The 21,401-nt window shown below is 40.5% G+C and overlaps 1 protein-coding gene across 1 annotated transcript in view; it reads left to right on the top strand.

The window, feature by feature from the left end:
* The first annotated feature begins 2,823 nt into the window (after nucleotides 1-2,823).
* The window catches only part of CRLF3 (cytokine receptor like factor 3), a 746,924-nt gene continuing 728,346 nt past the window's right edge, over nucleotides 2,824-21,401 (top strand). Inside the window, exon 1 of the mRNA XM_044068040.1 lies at nucleotides 2,824-3,020. The gene's annotated coding sequence lies outside the window, so the exon portion shown is untranslated. The remainder of the gene's footprint in view (nucleotides 3,021-21,401) is intronic.

Raw genomic sequence — 21,401 nt, 5'->3', positions numbered from 1 at the left:
ATTAAAAATAGGTAACAAAACGTTTAACAGTTGTAATAAAACAGAGGGTGTTTCAGCCACAACTGTAATGTCATCTGCATAAGACAAAAATCTTGCAACTAAAGTATTCACACATAAAAATTAATAGGGAACTAAACACATTTCTGCATGCATTTTAAAGAAGACTGCCCCATTATTAATGTTAATAGATAGATGCTTAATGGACAGCCTTGTCTTATACCATTATTCATTTTAATTTTTGAACCTAGCCAACCATTAGTTATTGGGATGACAACAGTATACGAATATATAGAAGTTATGCATTTTTGGAATAATTTTCCAAAGCCAAAGGCTTTCGGTATGTTAAATAAAGGTGGATGGGCTATGTTGTCAAAAGCTTTGAGTAAGTCACAAGATAAAATAAGAGCCATATAAGAGTCTGAAATATAAGATGCAATGGATTTTAAAAGTATTAATGTCTTTCTATGGAAGTCCAGAAATGCCATGTATTCCAGGGTCTAATAAATAATGTATTCGTGAACAAAGTCGTAGTTGTAAAATTTTACGGAAGAGCTTATAGTCTATATTACATAACAAGATGGGCCTCCAGTTAATCAGAAGTTTATGATCTCCCTTTTTCCAGATACATTTTAAAGCTATTTGTAAATAATCAGGATGATTAAGTCCTTCATTTAACCATTCATTAAATAGATTAACAATGGGCTGTAATTGTATATCTGATAGCGAATTATGGAAATCATAAGAAATGCTATCGGTTCCAGGCAAATAGTGTTTTACATATAATGAAGAAATAGCTTTTTTTTAATTTCTTATCTTAACGGGAGCTTCTGTTAAAGCTTTAAATGAAGGCGGTATGGGTGGTATAGGCCAATCATCACTGAGTATCGGTTTGCTTTTATATAGAGCAGACAGATATTTGTTTACAGTTCTTAATATAACTACTTTATCAGTAGCAATGTCACCATCTGCTTTTTTGTAAACTATCAATAAAGGTTTCTTTATTTAAGACTTTCTTTCCTACATAAGATAGGAATTTTTCTCCTTTACCCTTAAGGAAATGTGCTAAAGTTTGCAATTTGGATTTAACATGTGCCATATTATAATAACGGAGTTTGCGTAAACAAATAATAGCTTGATCTACATCAGAATTTAAATATGTCCTGAAATCAGAACACACCTGATTAGTAAACTTCTTCAAATGGGAATGAAAACGCTTTGAAAACCATTTGTATCTCTTAGCAAATTTAACTTTAAAGCATAACCACCAACTGGAATATGATGGATATAAGGGAAGCAGTCTATAATGGTCTTCCCATACCTCTTGTAATACTTTATTCCAAGCAGTTGTAGTTAACTAAGAATCATTAAAATGAGGTAATCCTTTGCCCTTACTAGTAAATAAAGCAGGACCAAAAATGTATGACATTGCTTTGTGGTCAGTAAATGGTAAAACATAAGAATTATTAGCAATACAAACAAATGTCAGAGAATAACAGCCATAATCTACAGTTGTATGAGTATTTCTGTGAAAATACGTAGAACCATTCATACCTCCAACAGTTTACAGGGTAATCAATTACAAAATAAGGCTTTAACATAGGAAAAAGTTTACATCTATCAGTGATGTCAACAAAAGGATAAACTACTACTAACGTAGAAAAACTCCCCTACAAAAGATATCTAATATTAAGACTCTTCCTGGAACAATATGTAAAATACCTCGAGCAATTATGAAAAATTTGAAAAATAAAAATAAAATACCTCTGTCACTAAGGACCAGACTGATCCGTCGCCTCATAGACATTTTTTTAGAAAGGATGCCAGTGTCTAAAAGACAAATAATGTCTTGTTTTAAAGTATTGACCCACTTACATATTTCAAGCCCACAGGACAAAGGAAGCATAATATTAATATTGCAAAATAATAAAAACAAATCAGCCATTAGAGTCTAAAGAGTGCAGGTAAAGCCAATTTGTTGCTGTCTTAGCCCCAGTTTTTTTCCCATTGAGATGCATCTGTCCATACGTGCATTTTCCACGGATACGTCTGAATCAGCAGGGAATACTTCCACTCATAGCCGGCCTTAGGCATAGGCCAACTAGGCGGCCGCCTAGGGCGCTGCTCTAGTAGGGGCGCTTTTCCAGTATTTATTTGGTGTAGATAGACTAGAGTGGGGGCACTGTGGTGCCCTTTTGCCTAGGGTACCAGTTGACCTAAGGCCACTCCTGCTTCCACTGACAGTCCTGTAGTACTTGGTCCTTCACCAGGTAACACTGGATATGAAGTAGAACATTAGGAATAGTCCTCTGGAGCAGGAAGATCCAAATTATAAGTCTTATCAGCTGTAAGCGGGGAGAGACATGAGTTGTTTGAGCTGAAAAATTATTTAAAGTATTGGACGTTGTAATTCCATATTGTTGGTTTTGCTGTGTCGAGGGGGGAGTTACCTGTAAAGTGTGATTATCCACTAAATTTATTCCACGTATAGAAATACTCTTCGAGTTATCCGATTGTTTTACATTTGGGGAAGCAGTGGAAGAAAATATTTTTGGCTGTAATGTCAACTGAAAGATTGTAGCTGTTGCACACTAATCCCCACAAACCACCACCAAGCGTTGCCCGCCACAATTCTGCTCACAGACATTCCTTTCACACCACAGCCCACTTTGAAACCCTCCCACCATCTTCTTAGTTATTTTAATTGGTGTAAAAGAACAACAATCATCAGACTAAACACCTAGGAAGTTATTCATTTTCTGGCTGGTCGATTATTCTGTCTATCATAAGCCACGCCTTCACCCTCTTCCTTCCTATCAGGAGCTTCGAGCGAGAGGCAGAACTTGGCACGGAGCTAAGTAGTGTTTTTGAGTACCCTAATGCGAATTATCATAGCGCAATTTTATCCGTGAACTGCGGGTTATTCATCTTGATGTGTCTTCCACACTGCTTACCCCGCAGAATACATCATTAACCCGGGCTGCTGGGTTAGTGGACGCTTTGGAAGGGGATGCGGAGTGTAGGTAGGAAGTGGCCGTTTTACACTTTTAGCGAAATACTTCTGTCACTTAGTCTTGCCTTCAGAGTTCGTGCATGTCTGCTAGGTGGGGTCAGCATGCTTTAATGTTATTCGACTTGGAACAGGGGTGCTGCCACAGATTTATTTTTTAATGAAGAGTGTATATAAAGTTATGCTGATCCAATAATTAAAAAAGTTTTGTTTGTCATGCCCGTTATCTATGTGTAATATGGAGGTCTAATGGTTTGCATGCGTCAGGCGGAGTTGCTGAAATGGGTATAGACTTATGTGAAAGTACAATTGTAGTGTCATTCAGAGAAAACAAAACGTGCTTGTTGTGACTTTTGAAACATCTTTATAAGAAATACAGATCTGATTATTAGCACTGTAGATAAAAGTCAACGTTTATAGCGTGGATCCGGTGTTTATAGTTGACTTTTGTAACTTTGATTAAACAGGACAACTCGAATAGCTTGAAGATCTATTAAATGTTATTTGAAAACGTTGTGCTGCTGTTTTGACTCCAGTTTCACCGTCCGCTTTTGTGAAATTCGCTTTACAGTTGTTAGCACAGCCACGTTTTCTGTGCAGTGGCATTTTTAGTAACATTTATGACAGATGGCAAATCTCAGGCCCGCATGTGGGGAATCTGTTGGATAAGATGCAAAATCATATGTCATTGCGTACAAGATTCCAGAAGTTAAACTAGATAATTCCACAATTTTGCTCTTATTTTGTTTGAATGACAACTCATTTTCCACCCAACGTATTGAGCTTTCTTTGCTGTATAAAGCTTTTCTTTTTGTAGGGTAGCCCTCATTCAAGGAAATTATACCGTCAAAGCATTTTATAAAAAAAAATGTATCTCTGATTTCTGGAATTGTTGTAGACAGTTCAGAAAGCCAAGCTACGATTGTCTTTTGTTATCTTTCTGGGGTTAAGAAGAGAGAGTCTGCTTTTGAAGCTGATGTTTTAGGCTAAAATAGATTCTGTAGGGGGGACTATGGATAAGTATATTTCATAACAAGAGTCTGAAGGATGGGCGCTTTAAGTTTAGTAGTTCTGAAAGGAGCATCTATAATCTTTGTTCATTTGTTTGTTACATTTGTGGGTAGTAGTATTGCCACCTTTTCAAATGCCCAAAGTGGGACATTTTTGGTACAAGCGTCAGATTTTGCAGGCCAAAATATACCCATGGCCAGTACAAAGGACAGAACTTCACTTTTTTGCTTAAATAAAATCTTATTCTTGTAGCATTTTAGTTGCTTATTCTGTTTCTTATAACATTTAGGTGTTTCAGATAAAGAATAACTGTTTTATGCAACTATTACATAAAATGTAGGAAATGTGTTTGTCTTAAAATCTCAGGACATTTGGCATTTTTTCAATTTCTTTGCAGGACACAACTACCCAAAGAGGGACTGTCCCTCGCAAAGTGGAACATGTGGTAACCCTAGTGGGTGGGTTCCACATGAAGCACTAGGTAGTAGGCCATATGGTAATCACAACAAGAACCTGAAATTTGGGGAAAAGATCATGAGAATTACATAAACCACAGCCAGAGAAGTGGTCGGGAACAACAAAAATACTTATTTTATTAAATAAAAGAGAACAGGATGTGAGCATTCAGTGTATATACAATGTTTGACATTGTTTTACAAAATTGTTATATGCAAACTTGGACATTATTTAAAAATGTTTGTCTTTGGTTGTCCACACAGTTTAATTTATGTTTAAATAGTTAAGTTGCATCACCTGGGTGGTCCTTGTGAATCATTACCTACCAGGCATGTCAGATATGTTCTGTTCTTGAAACCTGTTAAGTGTTTTATGCTGTACTGTTCTACCCATAAAGTTAAGATTGCGTATTATGGAGCAGGACTGAATGAGCAGCAGTACAGTGAGGCTGATATATTTATAGGAAGCACAGAGGCTGGTAGCAAAGGAGGAACAACAAAGAGTAAACAGCTGTGACAGTCCTACACAACTTCTAAATTATGTATAGGTTCATAAGTAAGTACTAGGCTATCTGTCTGAGGGCATTTATAAGCCTAGTCAGAGTGTGTCAACTTTTGCCACCCCATGGATTAATTAACTGATCCTCTGTCAAGCAGAGCCAATGAAGTGATCCCAGGGGTGTATTTTCTGTTACCCAACCACTCATCAAGGTTTTTCTTGAAGAGTGTTAGTGAGGGGCTCTGCCTGATGTAATTTGGAATTTTGTTCCAAAGCATCGGGAATCTCTGTGACAGGAATCTATCCCTCCAACATGTTCTATTTATTGTTGTGGTGAGGTTTAGCTCACTAGAGTGCGTAGCTCGCAGTGACTTGGATTTCTTTAGGTGGAGCATGTCCATCAGTTCTGAGTTGGACATGGCTTTGTAAGTCAGGCAGAGATCACCTCTGAGTAAGTGATATGCCACTGAGTACAGCCGGAGTTTTTTCAGTTGGGCTGCATAGGACATATGTTTGAAACCGGTAATCTTCTTGGTGAGGTACTTTTGTGGCCTTTCCAGCTGTTGGAAGTGTCTTGTGAGGTACATCCCAAATGGGGCATTGTACTCTATGATGGGTCTAATGAGTGACGAGTAGAGGGGCACTATAACCTCTTTATTTCTAGATGCGAACCCTTTAGTAATTAGATGGGCCATATAGAAGGATTTCCTAACGACTTTGGCAATATGATTGTCAAAGGAGAGATTACTATCTACCTTGGTCCCCAGATCTCTTATTACCTCTTCTCTATTAAGGGGGCTGCCACCTATGTGGTAATTCTTGGGTGTTTTGTTTTTCCCAAATGGGATGACTATGCAATTTTTGGCATTTAGCTTGAGGCCATGACTTCGACACCATGTGTCCGTCTCAGTAGGGCCCTTTTGGAGGATGTCCGTGTCAGCCGGAGAGTCAGTTATGACTCCCAGTTTGCAGTCATCGGCGAACTTGGTTAGCCATAGTCCTCCTGTGTTTGCCTGTACTTCTGAGAAGTATATGCCAAACAGTAGGGGTCCCAGGACCGAGCCTTGCGGGACACCACTTGTGACTGGTTTAGAGTCGGACCTGGAGCCCGCTATTCTTACCGTGTGAGTTCTGTCTGTAAGCCAGTTGGCAACCCATCTCGTGACGTAGGGGTTTATGTTCAGGCTGGTGAGTTTTTCTGTAATTCCTGAGTGGGGAATGGTGTCAAAAGCCTTGGAGAGGTCAAGTTAGGCTGTGTGAACCACCTTTCCCTCGTCTATGGCCTTGGTGACTATCTCGAAGAAGTCAACCAGGTTTAGTAGGCATGCTGTGCCCTTAACAAAGCCAAACTGGGTCGGGTCAAGTGTTTGGAGGTTCCCAATGTCTTTGTTAATGAGTTCCATGATGATGTGCTCCATAGCCTTGCAGACCAGGCTAGTCAGGCTTATGGTGCGATAGTTACCAGGGTCAGTTGTGGCCCCTCCTTTGTGGAGAGGAATAACCGTTGCTGTGTGCCATTCTATGGGCACATAGCCTGTGGAGAGGCTGAGGTTGAACAGCGTGTTTAGTTGGGGGGTTAGTTCATTCTGTAGTTCGTGCAAGATGCAGCCTTGGGGCACCGTCTGGTCCCATTGACGCTGTGTTTTTGGCTTTTGAAAGGACTGTTTTCACCTGTGTGTCTGTGATTTTCGGGACACTACACTTTTCCAGTATTGTTGTGGGCCCTTTTGGAGGTGAGAGGGGGGGTGAAGTTTGCATTGAATCTGTCTGCCAGGATGTTGGCAATATTAGTAGGTTCAGTATATTTTGTGCTGTTTTGCACTAGTTCAGTGCATATCTGCGAGTTGCCACTTAGATTCTTAACATAGCTAAAGAAGGCTTTGTGGTTATCTTTTGAATCCTTGGCTATTTTTCTTTCGAAGTTAGCCTTGGATGATTTCATGAGAGGTCTCAGTTTCTTACTGATACTAATCAGGGATGTCTTTCCTTCTTGGGATTTGCTTTTTTTTCTGAACTAGTTTCCTCCTTCTATTGTATATCCTGTTTATTGCAGGGGTCCACCAAACTGGTTTCCTTCTCTTAGAGGAGTGAGTCTTGGTTTTGCTAGGGATGGCACGATCCATGCATCCTTGTAGGTGCTCATAGAGTGCATTTGTAAAGGTTTCTGCATCTTGGGCAGCATTATCCTTTAGCGTGGGGGCTGTGAAACTTATCACCTCTGTCTTAAGTAAGGTGAAGTTTGCTTTAGAAAAGTTTTTTACTGTGATTTCCTTAGTTGGGGGTGGTGGTGGGGTGTGGACATCCAGAGTAATTAGTTTGTGGTCTGATCTAACCAGTGACGGTTTGACCTCCGGTCTGGAACACCTGTCGCCCATGTTGGTGATGACCAGGTCCAATGTGTTTTCACCTCTTGGTAGGGGAGTTTACCAGCTGATCCAGGGCGTTTGAGTTAATGAATTCCAGGAAGTGCTGGGCCTGGGAGTTTGTACTCGAGTAGTTTTCCCAGTGAATGGTAGGGTGATTGAAATCGCCCAATATCAGGGTGTTTGGTAGGACCTTCCAGTGTCTCCAGAAAGGTGGAGTGGTGGTCCTGGGTCATGGAGGGTGATCTGTAACAGGCCACAATTTGCATTGCAGATTTGCTCGATGTTAGTTGCACATGGATGATCTCAGAGGTATCATGCTGTGCCACTAATCTGGAGGTGTAGGTATCCTTGATGAATATGGATACACCCCCGCCTTTTGTGTTTCGGTCAGTGTTCTGTGGCCGAAACATGTGGTATGAGTTGTAGCCCGGTAGTGCTGGGATGCTCTTGCTTCCTTTTTACTTTTGCAAAAATTTGTAGTACTAGATAATTTTTGACTTGGCATGAGAATTGAACATATCTGTGAATGCAGTAATTTTGTCATATATTGGGTTAGATTTGGTACAACATAAGCTGTTAGAGTAGGATCCCAGTGGTTTGATCTAGAAGTTCTCATGCAAGACTTAAGTGTCATAATGCAATTAGTTGCAGAGCTGAAGATGCTCTTGCCTTGATAAACCTCACTCTTGTTAAGTGTTTCATATGACTTCAAGTTAGAAATGTTTGGGAGGTGAAACTCACTCTATAAATTTGTCGGAGCCTGCCCTGTCATCCCCTGGATTGGGAACTGTCCAGTAGTATTCAGCAGGAAATGATTTCAGAAGGTGTATAATACTATTCTGATAATTCTTGCTCATTTAAATTATGGACTTTCTGGATCCTGTTAGAATATAATATTATTTATAAATTTTCTTATTATTTTATTTGTATACCAGAAGCCATTAAGGCAGAACTTGGCTTTTAATGGTTGGCATTTGTGCATTGTAGTTTACAAAGACTTCTTTAAAAAAAGAAGGGCTCATGCACCATTTGTGTTTTGGTTTTATCCTGTAACTTACATGGATGTCCACCACATTTCTCTGTGACCTCACTGACAACACTGGAAGTGGCTTTGGACACTGACTGCAAATACTGAGCTATTATAACTTCTAGTAAAGGTGCTCAAGCTGGAACACAGCTCAACAGACCTTAGGCCAAAATGGCATTAGAACAGTATTTTAAATAGTGCTGAGAGTTATCTTTACATACAGACTTGCAGTGTCTGAACCTGATGCATTATTTGAAACTAGCAGATTAAACTCTGATGCACTGCTTAAACTATTAATAGGTATAAATAGTGAATGCAACATGAAGTGAGAATTTAATTCTCTGATGTCTGGACAAATAACCAAGAACAAGATATGGTCTGTTAGTAAACTGCCAATGTACATTTGTCTTAACATTAGACGTCCTTCTGACAGAAGTAGAAATGCATTGTTTATGTGTTGGCAGGTTCCATCTCATATTTACCACCTTCTCAGTAACACAACGCTGCTTGCAATGGTAGACTTGGTACATGGCTGGTCAATAGAGCATCTGCATCTTTTCTGCAGTGAAACTGGAACTGTTTATAATTTGAGAGTATCACCTTTGCTTTGCTTATTCTCATTAACGGTATTTCAGCTTCATTGCGTTGTATTGCACTTTGTACATAACTTGTATTATTAACTGGTGAATCAAATGCACTCACGTGTATGCGCTATGCTTTTCTTCAGTGCTGAATTGTTTGATCTTTTGTTACAGTCTTATTCTTTCATAAGCATCATGATCTGTTTATATCTGTATGAAGGTACTGCCTTTAAACTTCTCAGTGAAAGGGAACTCTTCTCTTTTTTTTTTTTTTTTTTTTTTTTTTTTTTTAAGGGAATATGTGGACCTGTCCAGGGATTCTTTTCTGCCTCAACTCAGGCCGAAGGCAGACAGTACAGAAAGCATAATATATGGAAATAATGGTGTATAAATTGTTTATACATATTGATTTATTTTTACATATATGTACTGTAGTATAATGTGACTGTTCCCTTTAAATGTGTAACTTTAGAAGGGCCTTACAGCATAATGGTGGATGGTCTATGGAGATTCTTCTTCTTCTTTCGGCTTTTCCCAATTAGGGTTCGCCACAGCAGATCACCTGTCCGCTCATGATTGGCAGTGGAGTTTTACGATGTCGAGTTGCCAGCCCAGCGCCCAACCTTCCACAGAAGGCACACACATGCACGCACGCACTCACACCTAGGGCCAATTTAGAGTGTCCAATTCACCTACAGCATGTTTTTGGGATGTGGGAGGAAACCGGAGCACCAGGAGGAAACCCACGCGACATGGTCTATGGAGATTAACAGAGAAATAAGCAAGAGTGTTAGAGATAATGAGGAACAATTACACAGAGATGTATTTAAAGCTGAATTCCGTAGTGAACAGCAGGTTCATGACAGGTGTGTTTGAGGAAGATCTGGGGAGGACGTTGATTGGAGATGCTTAGACCAGAAGGAAGTCAGGCTAGGGTGTATCCCTATAAGGGAAGGTACTTGACAGTTAAGAGTAGAAACAAGATGGTGTTATGAAAACCTCAGTAGAATATGAAACTGTTTTGTGTTCCCTGTTGCTGGAATTGACAGTGAAGCTGTTCCTACTTGCTGGAAGTGGCAAGAGAACTACTGTGCTGTTTCGGGGTATTTTTAAGTACTGCTTTATGTTTGCCAGCTAGTCTGTAGAGTCCTGTTTAGAAAGGAACACTGCATGTAAGTGTAACTGTTGTACATTAAAAAAGCCTGCCTGAGAGGTGACTTTATATTGATTGCAGACTGACTTATTCAGTAAGAAATACATTTCTTTAAAGAACTTCATTCACCAATAAGTCAGAAAGACACCCCTTGGTTTTTCACAGATCACCATAAATATTATAGTACTTATTAAAAGACATGGATGTAACACATAACAGTTAATAGAAAACTTGCGTCAAGTAGTAGTTGTGATTACCTGGCAGCATGGATTATTCCTGTTTCAGCTACCATTTTTTTTCTAACTGAGGTGACATGGTATAACCTTTTATTTTAATTGAGTTCATTTTTCTTTGAGCTTCTGTTTCATTGGGAACCAATGAGCCTTTTGCTTTACAATCCAAAACAATTGGTTACTAATAACATTTAACTGCACTGTCGGAGAATGTGTTTTTTTCAAACCAAGGAGCATACATGGTATATTGTTTATCTTGCATTCTGAATTCTGAGTGTCCATGGACCTGTGTCTGGATATTGACTTATGAATTGTTTAAAATTCAGGACTGTGAGAATTTAAGGATGTATGTTTATATATTCAGCCGTTGCACAATAGGGAATCTTCCACAGTCTGTAAACTTTTTGTCAGGGGATCTTTGTTATTGCTTTATAGACATTCAACAATTTATTCTGTCTACATCATTGTAATAGCAATGTTCAGGTTTAAATGATTACTTCAGACATATTTAAATGTTTTCTGGTGCATGATTAGTTTCTGCTTCACATTAGTATGCAGGCTTCTGTACTTTCTCTATCTTATTGAAAGCCAGCTAGTCAGTTGTCAATTCTTTGGGCCCAGGGAGTTTCAGCTGTCGATATTGATAAAAATCATCAGTAGTTTATTTTTCTTACAACTTCACTCATGGACAGGCAAAGAAACAAATTAAGTAAAATTACCCATCATGTGGGAGTACCTCCACACCCTCTATTGCTTATATGTGCTAGTTTCAGAGTTGCATAGACCCTGGAAAGGGGAATCCATTCTGTCCAGTTTGTCTCGATTGCCCATAGCCTCCAGTTATATTTAGCTACATTGGACACTCCCTTTCTCTGCCAACCCGGATAATAATTTGTAATTACTTTGCAGTGCAGTTTTTCTGTTTATTTTTTCTGCTAATCTTGTGCGTTTGCACTTCATTTCACATCTTGTCTGTCTCCTTGATTACTTGCACTGTCTCCACTTATACCTACCTTTTAAAATGTTGACACCCCCAGTTACTTATTCTGTCCTTCTTATATATATAGTTTGGTTTACAGATGCATTTCTTATTTTGGGGACTTTGTCTTAAACATCGTAATCTTTTCTTCCATCTCAAAGGTTTGAGATGTTAGTGAATTAATATTTGCAGCTTTGTTTGGTAACTATTTATTTATTTACTGTAAAGATCTTGACTGCCCATAGTTGCATGGCAGCTGAGGATTAAGCTGGCCCACCCTCCTCGCAACTGCCACTTAAGCATACCTTAAAATTTGTAGTTGTCTGGTAAATCACTGAGAATGGAAGTCTCTAAATAATGACATACATTTTAATTTTAGACTTCATATCCTTCTGAAAATGCATGCTAACACAAATCCTATTATTCTAGCAACTTTCTAGGTTTATGAAATCAATATTTAAAATATGTCCCTATTTTTGGGGCTTAGATCCCCCATTATTGCCTGGCTTGGTCCAGCTTTCTTGTGTTAAGAGTTTGAGAGGTATGCACATAAGTTTCAACTACCTTTATTGCCACTGCAACGTTACATCACTTTCTCTTTCCCTTATATCATGCTGGTCCCACTGCAAAACCTACTATACCTCAGTTTTTTATTACAGTTATGTCTTATCAGTTTCACCTGTACTTATATTTTTTTAGAACTTACTGCCTTATTAACCAACCCTTATCTGATGTCACCCTCTCTTATCCATCTACCTGAAATCACACCCTTAATTGTACTGTTTAACTGCTTTGCATTTTTGAAAATATCCGGTACTTATGTATTATCGCAACCAGTTTTTTGCTTTAATACCGCTTGCTTCCCGGTGTGTGACTGTAACTATAAATATATACAGAATCACACTGACAATGTTAACTTTATTAAAAATCATTGTTTAGATAGGAAAGACAGTATAACATGTAAGAAATGAGTGCTTGTTTCAAGCTATGCCTTTCCCCAACATCTTGTCACTGGAAATACATTTTCCTATAGCAGTTATGTGTAACACATGTTCCATATCTCAAGCTGCGAGCCGGTAAATGTTGTTAAAGTGAAACTTTGACATTTTGCAGACAATTTCTCCCCATACTACCAAAAACTGCAACCCAGCAACTGCCATCCACAAGTATGCTTCCCAAATCATCCAGAAAACATCCACAAAGATGCTGCCCACAGCATCCGGAAGACATCCACAAGTATGCTATCCCAAACCTCCAGAAAACATTGCAAGAGTAACTACTCTCCAAAAAAATAAATCTGCTGCTGTCAAAAGCTATGCAAAACATCCAGAAAACATAGCAAGACTAACTAATACGCCAAAAAAATGAAATCCGGTGCTGTCAAATACTACATACATATTTATCATACTGCAACCTAACACCACATGTCATATTCAGTTTAGCCGCCGTCGTACAAGACGTTTACCGCTTTTTAATTGTTTAATCTGTTATTCCGTTTTACTTATATTATTTTGCATAGTTTTTTTTTGTTAAATAAAAGCTTATTTACCCAAAAAATGTGCTGCTCCACATATGTTATTCTTGTACAAATGTACAGACAGTGTTGTAATACTTCTACTCCCAGTACACCAGCAGTACAAAGAAACATTTCCCAGGCGTCCTTGATTCATTTCCTGCAGTATGACAGCAGTGCAACCAGTGTTGAAGTACGCAAAGCAAGATTCACATTTCCGTGTACATTTAGGTTATGAATTTGGGACAAACAAGGTTGTTCCCAACAGAAAACATCACATTCAACCTTATTTTATTCCAACAATCTGTTTTTTCAGCCAACAAGCGTAATACTGCAACCACGAAAATCTGGTTGCGATAATACATAAGTACCAAATATCCTTTAGACAGAAAACTTTTGTTATGTATCAATTTTTCAAACAAAAGATGCATGGGCAACAAATCTGGAAGACTTAAGGAGAAATGGTTTTGGTTGTTGTTGGGTAACTCAGTCCTCTGTTTCCAAAATATCCCTACTTCAGATTTTTATGCCTCCGTGTGGAATATCTGGTAATTTATGCTCAACTTTCATTTGTCTCTAAACAGCAAACCTCAGTAACACTGTCTCTCACAAAGCAAAGTGTCTTCATTGATCATAGGATCATAGTATCATATGAAGTTACTAGGCTAATGGCCCTAGGGCCCTTACAAGCTTAGCCAAGTTCTACCCTTATTAGCATGAACAGCACCTTTTGCCACTGTCCAAGAGGGCCACAGGTGGAACCCCGGGTGAATTTACAGTTACCCATCCAATTACCCAGATTGCATTTGAAGAGGACCAGTGAGGTGCTCTGTTTGATATGAAGTGGGAGCCTGTCCCAAAGATGTGAGAACCTCTAGGAGACAAATCTGCCCCTTTAGCAGGTTCTGTTAATGTCACATACCAGGTTAAAGTCTTTAGAGCAAGTAACCGGTGTAACATTTGACTTGCGGATATGCAGCATTTCCAGTAAAGCAGGGTCAGATATTGCCTTATATGCAAGGCAGAGATCTTCTCTGAGTAGTCTGTATGAAACAGAATAAAGTGGCAGTGATTTCAGATGATCCACGTAGGACAGATGCTGAAGACCTTGAATTTTCATTGTCTGGAACCTTTGTGGTCTGTCCAGTTGCTGTAGATGAATGGAAAGGTACATACCAAAAGGGGTGTTGTACTTGATTATTAGCCTGATGAGGAAAGAGTACAGGGAAGTTATAACTTTTTTTTCCCTGGAGGCAATGAACTTACTTATGAGATTAGCAATATAGCATGCCCTTCTTACCACTGTGGAGACATGGTGATTAAAGGTAAGGTTGCTGTCAACGTGTGTGCCCAATTCTCTCACCACTGAGTGCATACTTAGGGTGTTGCTATTGGTAGTTAGCAGGAACATCGCTCTTATCGAAAGGGATGATAATACATTTTTTTGCATTGAGTTTAAGCCATGACTTTGGCACCAATCATTTGTTTGTGTAAGACCCTCTTGTAGGATGTTGACATCATTTGGAGATTCTATTCTTTGAGTGGCACCAGAAGCTTAGCCAGTTGTTGAAATTGATGTTTTTTTCTTTGTACCGTGCTGTCATTCTTGGTGAGGGTGGGATGTTGCTCAGGGTCGGGGTCATGCCGGCCTGGTCTGCGTGACTGGAGGGCTCTTCCATGTCTCTTTTTGTGTGGTCCGGGGAGGTGCGGCTCGGGTCGTTCGCGTCGGCATGGACAGTGGCATAGTCATATTTGTGCTTGTTCTGGAGTTACCTGGGTGCTTGTGTTGTGTGGCTGATCCTGGACACGACAGGCGTCTGGCAGTGGCCTTCTCCTTGTTCGGCCTGGTGAGTGGGACGTCAGTGTGCCTGGCTATGGAGTCGCCTATTACTGGTGTGTTGGGTATGTAATTCTGCCTTGGGGGCTGTGATTGCATGGCACGCCGGTTTTGTGAAGTGTGTGTTTCATGGTTTGTGTTGGGGGGGGTGGAGGTTGCTTGGGTGTCTGCTTTGGAGGTCTCTGTTGCTTTTGCAGATTTTTGTTTAGAGCCTCCGAGTATGTTTTTGTGTGTATTTATGTGTGATTTTTGCTGGTGCTGGTTTGATGGGTCTGTGTGAGACTGGTGGTGTGGTGCAGGTGTTTTCCTTCTCCTCTTGGCTGTCTGATCCAGCCTTGGGTTGAGAGAGCTTGGCCTCCAGTTTGGCTGTATAATTGCATCTCTCGCATGTATTGGTGTTTTGTGGTAGGAGGAGAGGATTTATATATATATATATATATATATATATATATATATATATATATATATATATATACTTACATATACACACATACACACACACGTATATATAGATAGATATAGATATGCACATAATCTTCATGTGTATCTCTATATTGATACAGATATATAGGAATCTTTCAGTAGCCACAGCTTTGTCTGGCTTTGCTTCATGATTCTCTGATGGTCAAGCAGTGACTGTATGAAAGTATTTTTTCAAACTACTTTGAAAGTTATGCAGATTGCAAAGGCCAGTGACTTAAGTCTTGGAATTGCATTGCCACTGGCCAAAGGTAATTGTGATCTCAAATTTAGAATAATAAATAGGGGAGTGTAGATATGGAGTAAAGACCCTAAAGTGAAAGTTTCTTCTTATGTGACACACACTTTTCACTCAAGGAAAATCCAAGTTTTGTTTTTTGTAATTATAGTCTCAAACAGTTGCATCTGAAAGCCCACGCACACACACGTGTTTGTGTCTGCATCTCCTTTAACATGGATTTGTGTACGTATGCCTACAGGTAAATATGTAAACCATGTTGCATGGCGAAAAGATATGAGAAATGTGAGAACAGGGGGTGATAAATGTCAAACAGAGCACCTCACTGGCCCTCTTCAAGGGAAATCTCGGTGAGTTGTTGGGAAATATAAAATTCACTCCAGGGATCACCCCAGTTGTTTTGCTCGACAGAGGGACTGGGAGCTAACGTCGGGTGGGATGATGCCAGGATAATCCTATTGGCTAGGCTTGTAAAGGCTCAAGGGTCATTTGCCTAGTACACACCTATGACTGCTCCTAGTTTGCAGTCATCAGCAAACTTTGTCAGCCACAAACCTTTAGTTTTTGCTTGTATTTCGGAGAAATAGATTCCAAACAGTAGAGGTCCCAGGACTGATCCGTATGGAACACTACTGGCTGCATGTCTGCATTTGGAGGTGGATTCCCCTATTTTGACTATATGTGTTCAATCAGTGATACATTTAGCGACACATCTAACGATATAAGGGTTGATACCTTGCTGGGTGAGTTCATCAATGATGCCTGAGTGAGCAATAGTGTAAAAAGCCTTGGCTAAGTCTAGGTAGGCTGTATGCACAGATATCCCCTTGTCCAGGGCCTTGGTGACTGTCTCGAAGAAGTCCACCAGATTTTGCAGGCATGATCTCCCTTTGACAGATCCAAACTGAGTAGGGTCAAGTGTGTGGAGATTACCTGTATCTCTGATGACAGGGTCCATGATGATTCGCTCTTTGGCCTTGCAGAGATAGCTAGTCAGGCTAATAGGTCTGTAGTTCCTGGGGTCAGTGGAAGCACCACTTTTGTGCAAGGGAATAAAGGTGGCCATTTTCCATTCAGCTGGGTCGAAGCCGGTGCTTAGACTATGATTGAAAAGAGTACCCAATGGTGTTTTTAATTCTTGTTGGAGCCCATGTAGGACACAGTCTGGGATGTTATCAGGTCCCATAGAGCTGTGTTTTGACCTCAGAGAGGGTGTTTATGACATTCTATTTAGAGATACAAGGTAGGGGACAGGTGGTAGGGATGTCATGGGGTACGTGTGGCAGGGACAAGTAAGTGAAGTTTTCACAGAACCTGTTTATCATAAGGTTAGTTGTGTCCATAAGCTCAGTATATGTGGTATCCAACTACCAGTTTGGCACAATTCTGGGCCTTTCCTTTTAGGTTACAGATGTAACTAACGAATGCCTTATGGCTGTCCTTGAGGAAGCTAATTTGGATTTGTAGTTTGCTTTAGAGGACTTCACAAGAAGCCTTATTTGCTTGTTTAAGCTGAGGAAGGAGTTTTTCCAGTTTAGGGCACGCTCCTTGTTACTCTTAGACAGCGATTTCTTTCTCTTATTGTAAAGCTTGTTAATGTCAGTTGTCCACCAGGCAAGTTTGCTCTTTCTTGAGGATCTTGTTTTGGTCCTATCAGGTACGGCCAAGTCAATGCAGTTATACAGGTGTTTGTAGAAAGCATTGGTGTAGAACTTGGCATAGTTGCCAGTTCCATCTAAGGGGGGAGGTGCAGTGACGCTATTTATACCATCCCATGAGAGGTTATAATCTGCTTTGGAGAGGTTTTTCAGTTTAGTTGCTGCTGGGGTGGGGGTGGGGGTTAGGTGTGATAGTTTCTTTGAATGAGACTGATTTGTGGTCAGATCTCACCAGAGAAGACCTCCCAGTGGGTGTGCTACAGTGGCCTCCCATATTGATAAGCACCAAATCCAGGATGTTGGTAGCCCTTGCAGGGGTGTCAACCAGCTGGTCCAGGGCATTGGAGTTAACGAAGTTGAGGAATCTTTGGGCAAGTGAATTTGTGCACTAGTAATTTACCCAGTCGATGGATGGATAGTTAAAGTCACCCAGACCCTTGGTGTTCGGATGTATCTTGATCTTGTACCTTGATAGACTGAAGTAGATTCAGATATGCAGAGTGGGTGTCCTGCTTCATGGAGGGGGTCCTGTAGCTGGCAGTGAATTGAATAGGTGTCCTACCAGCAGTTAACTGCACCTGAAGTATCTACAGGGAGTCATATTGTTTAATCAATCTGGGGGTGTATTTATCTTTAATGAATGTCGATACACCGCCTCCTTTAGTATTCACGCCTTCAGTTTGTGGTCTGAATGTGTGGAAGGAGGTGGAACCCGGTATGGCTGGGGTGCTCTCCACAGCCTTGAACCAGGTCTCCGTGACTGCACAAATGTCTGCGTTCTCCAAGGTGAGGACTGCTTCCAGTGAGTGCAGTTTCATGTTAAGACCCCTAGTGTTGTTTTAGATGGAGTTTTTACATTGGGAATTTTGTCCTTGAGACTCTGCCTAAAAAAGGCACTATGGTGGTGGCAAGAGCCGTAGCCAATAGTCGAAATCCTAGGGGTGAAGACCATCTCTGGCAAAGCATCATCATCATGTCATCCCAGGCTGACAGATACTGGATCCCCTTAGAGTAACACCAGAATCTAAGCCAGTTATTGACGTCAATCATTTTCTGTTTGTATTGAGGCTTCATCCTACACGAAGGTAAAATATTGCTTAAGGCTAGGAACATGCCTGTCTGAGACACATAGTGTATGAGCTCAGTCACATCTCTCTTCATATAGTCCAGTGAGGTATGTCTCAAGTCGTTCACACCAACATGGACTATGACAGTGTCATAACAGTACCTGTTATTGAGAGACTTGAGTACGTGTGTGATATGGCAGATTCTGGCATCTGACAGATAACTGACCATGACCTTTTTTACCTGTGTGTCTCATGAAGGAATCACCTATGACTAATATGTTTGGTTTTGTGTTTTGTCTTAAGGGCTTGATAGATGAGACACTGGTGTGTGACATATTATGTGTATTGTGTTCTGCAGAGGAAGTATTATGTGCAGTATGCTTGTGTTTGTGTTTGGGAGGTCTCTGGTGTTTAGGTGTATTTCTGGTGAGGACCTCCACATATGTAGGTATGTGTGATGTGGGTTTGGTTGGAGTAGGAGGTGAGGTGTGCATCCTAATAACCCGCTCATTGTCATATGTACTGAGTACTGTGTGAGAGAGCATGGATTCAAGGTTCTTAATATAGTTGCACCTCTCACATGTTGAGTTTGCGTGGACTAGGAGTAGAGGTTTGTTGGTGAATATGAGACAGTTGCTACACTGCCTGAGGATGCCCATGTCTACCAAGTTGGCTGGAGACACTGGGAGAAATTGTCCATTCATAGTGTTAGGTAAATTTATATGGTCAGGAAAAGAGGTCGCAATTAGGAAAGGTAGTGAGTGAGAGGTGTGTTGGTGCCTCTGAAGCTAGGCTTAGTGTTCCACCTGACAGTAGAGGAGGGCCTCTAACAACCTCTGAAAAACCACAAGCAAAGTGCTAAGGGAAAACTTAACAAGCAAAATGTTTGCTTCTATAACCACCAACAGTAACCACCACTGAGCGGCAGTGCATGACAGTGCGCTACACACAAACAAGCTCAAAAGCGGGGCTTAAATAAAACAAGAAATAACCCTTTTAACTCAAACTAGGCAATAAGGGCACTCTCTCTGAGCTGTAGTCCAATCAACCTCAATTAGATGGGAACCAGACAGCACTGTCCTCCCACAAGGGTGCAGAAGGTCTTTCACCAACAAAGATGGCTCGAATTTGATGTTCAGAGGTTACAAAACAGACCCAGAAACAGCAAACCTGGAACTGGGCTATGCTACAGCTGAACTAGTACAGTTGTTGCTGTTGTTGTCTTTCGGCTTTTCCCAGTTAGGGGTCGCCACAGCGGAACTCAGGTCCACTAATGATTGGCAGTAGATTTTCACAGCTGAACTAGTACAGTATACAGTAAAATGTGAGAAAAAACAGTTCAGACAATTCAAACAGACAGCAGAATGCAAATAAAAATTAATAGTGCACTCACTATAATAGCAAAAATAGGCACTTATAGTTAGTTGGAAGCAATGGATGCTTAGCTCTTTCAGTATCTCAGTGAACAGCTGGTGATACTTTACCGGGCATAGTCTCCAGAGATTCTTTTTTATATGCTAAGTAAAGGCTGCATGGTGTTCCTGAATGTTCCCTTTCAGTGCTAGCACTGCCTGGAGGTGGGAGGAATAAGGTGGATAGGGCTTCTGGTAACATTTCCTTTTTTTTAATTGAAAGGGCTCCTGGGAATATATCTTTTTTAGTTGGGGAGGGGGCACATAGGGACATGTATTTTACAGTGGCTATTCCCTTTGGTATTTTTTGTCTTTGTTGATGACTTTAATACAGTTGTAGTGTCTAGGCAGGATAATCATAACTCAAACACTGTTTCTTCTTTCTTTCCAGGATAGGGAAGACTGAGCTAAACACAGTGTAAAGTTTCTGTCCATGAGCATACTGATTGTGAAAAACAGTTGCAAAAAATGGAAATCATGTCCAGCTCCATGGCAAGGAGGGATAAAGCCTTGACTTGAATCCAGACAACCAGGACTTGCTTCACAACCCAGGAAATGGAGAAGTTGGCCAGCTTGGGTAGCAGCTAGTGGTTATGCTGATGCTGCCATCCTGGACTTGTCTCACTCATATGCTAACTCCTGCTGAAAGCCAGGCAGTAGAATATGCACTTGACTATTGTAGCACTTTCACTTTTGGTGTGGGAGGATGATGCAGGCCCCTGCTTCAGCAGGAGCTTATATCAGACTAACAGGATGAAGGGAGAGGGGCTAGAAACCTCCAAACGCCATGCAGATAGCAGCCTTGATCCTTAGGCCTTGCCTCATTCTCGCAATCCCTGTGTGTTGTCTTTCCTTCAGCACTAGATAAACATGGGGGAATGATCAAGGAAAGAACTAGATGGTCAGGACAGAGTAAAACAAAATTCACTATCTGCTACTATTGACTTACTTCCCCTCCTATGCAAAGCTCAGCATTAATGTGAAACTTTTATTTTTGTATTCTTGTCACCTCCCCACCAAAAACAGCAAAATGGTTCCCCTGCTTACACATTTCTAACAGTCTACCCCCGTAGAACGGGGTTTAATATCAAAATGCACGTCATTGAGCTGTTAATAGCGAGATTGCGGTACAGTGAAGATTGGAAAAGTTGCCCTTTCCTCACTGTAGTGCGATCTCGGAGTTGGTATATGTAATTAGTGGGGGGGCTGTGCCCCCCACAAGACTGAGTTTTATGAAGTCCATTATGATATTAAATCCCGTTCGCTTAAATTATTTTTCGATCATGCGATACAGACCCGTTCAGCACACTTTTTTATGTGGAAAGTGTGTGTAAAACTAAAATGACTTATTTCCATTTGATTTGTCTTGTTAACAAGAATGTAGGTTTGTAGTGTTGTTCACTTGTGTTTCAAATGTAGCATTCTGATGCTGTTTTGCCATTTCTTAGCTTTCATGGGATCTTGAGTTTGTTTATAACTACATGTTGAAAATGTTTCTGTAGCATAAACCCTCTTTTTCTGCAGTTAACATATTTAAACAAAGTATACCTTTTGCCTCCAAACAGCACCCATTGGCTGAGGTATAATGGGGAATGAATGGGCAGACTAGTTTGGGGGAAGGGACTCAATTGAGAGTGGGCATGAGGTGCCGAAAGGAGACAGAGAAGTCATAGCAGAAGGCCAGAAAAAAATCACTGTATCCATTTTGTCTACTCCATGGGAAAGGGATTCCTAGCCAAGGCTACAACCCACAGTGGAGTTTAACTGTGGATATTCAAATCTTTTCATTTGTCCTTATTTTCATTGTGTGTGTGGCATCCACAGGGCAATTCAGTCAGTACTGCTAGTGGAGGCACGATTCTGAGCGTCAGAGTTGTTGATAAGA

The sequence above is a fragment of the Protopterus annectens genome, chromosome 4.part0 (genome assembly GCF_019279795.1).
Source record: "Protopterus annectens isolate FY-2018-M chromosome 4.part0, PAN1.0, whole genome shotgun sequence".
NCBI lineage: Eukaryota > Metazoa > Chordata > Ceratodontiformes > Protopteridae > Protopterus > Protopterus annectens.
Note: the sequence above shows the minus strand (reverse complement) of the source record. Positions and strands in the feature narration are given on the sequence as shown.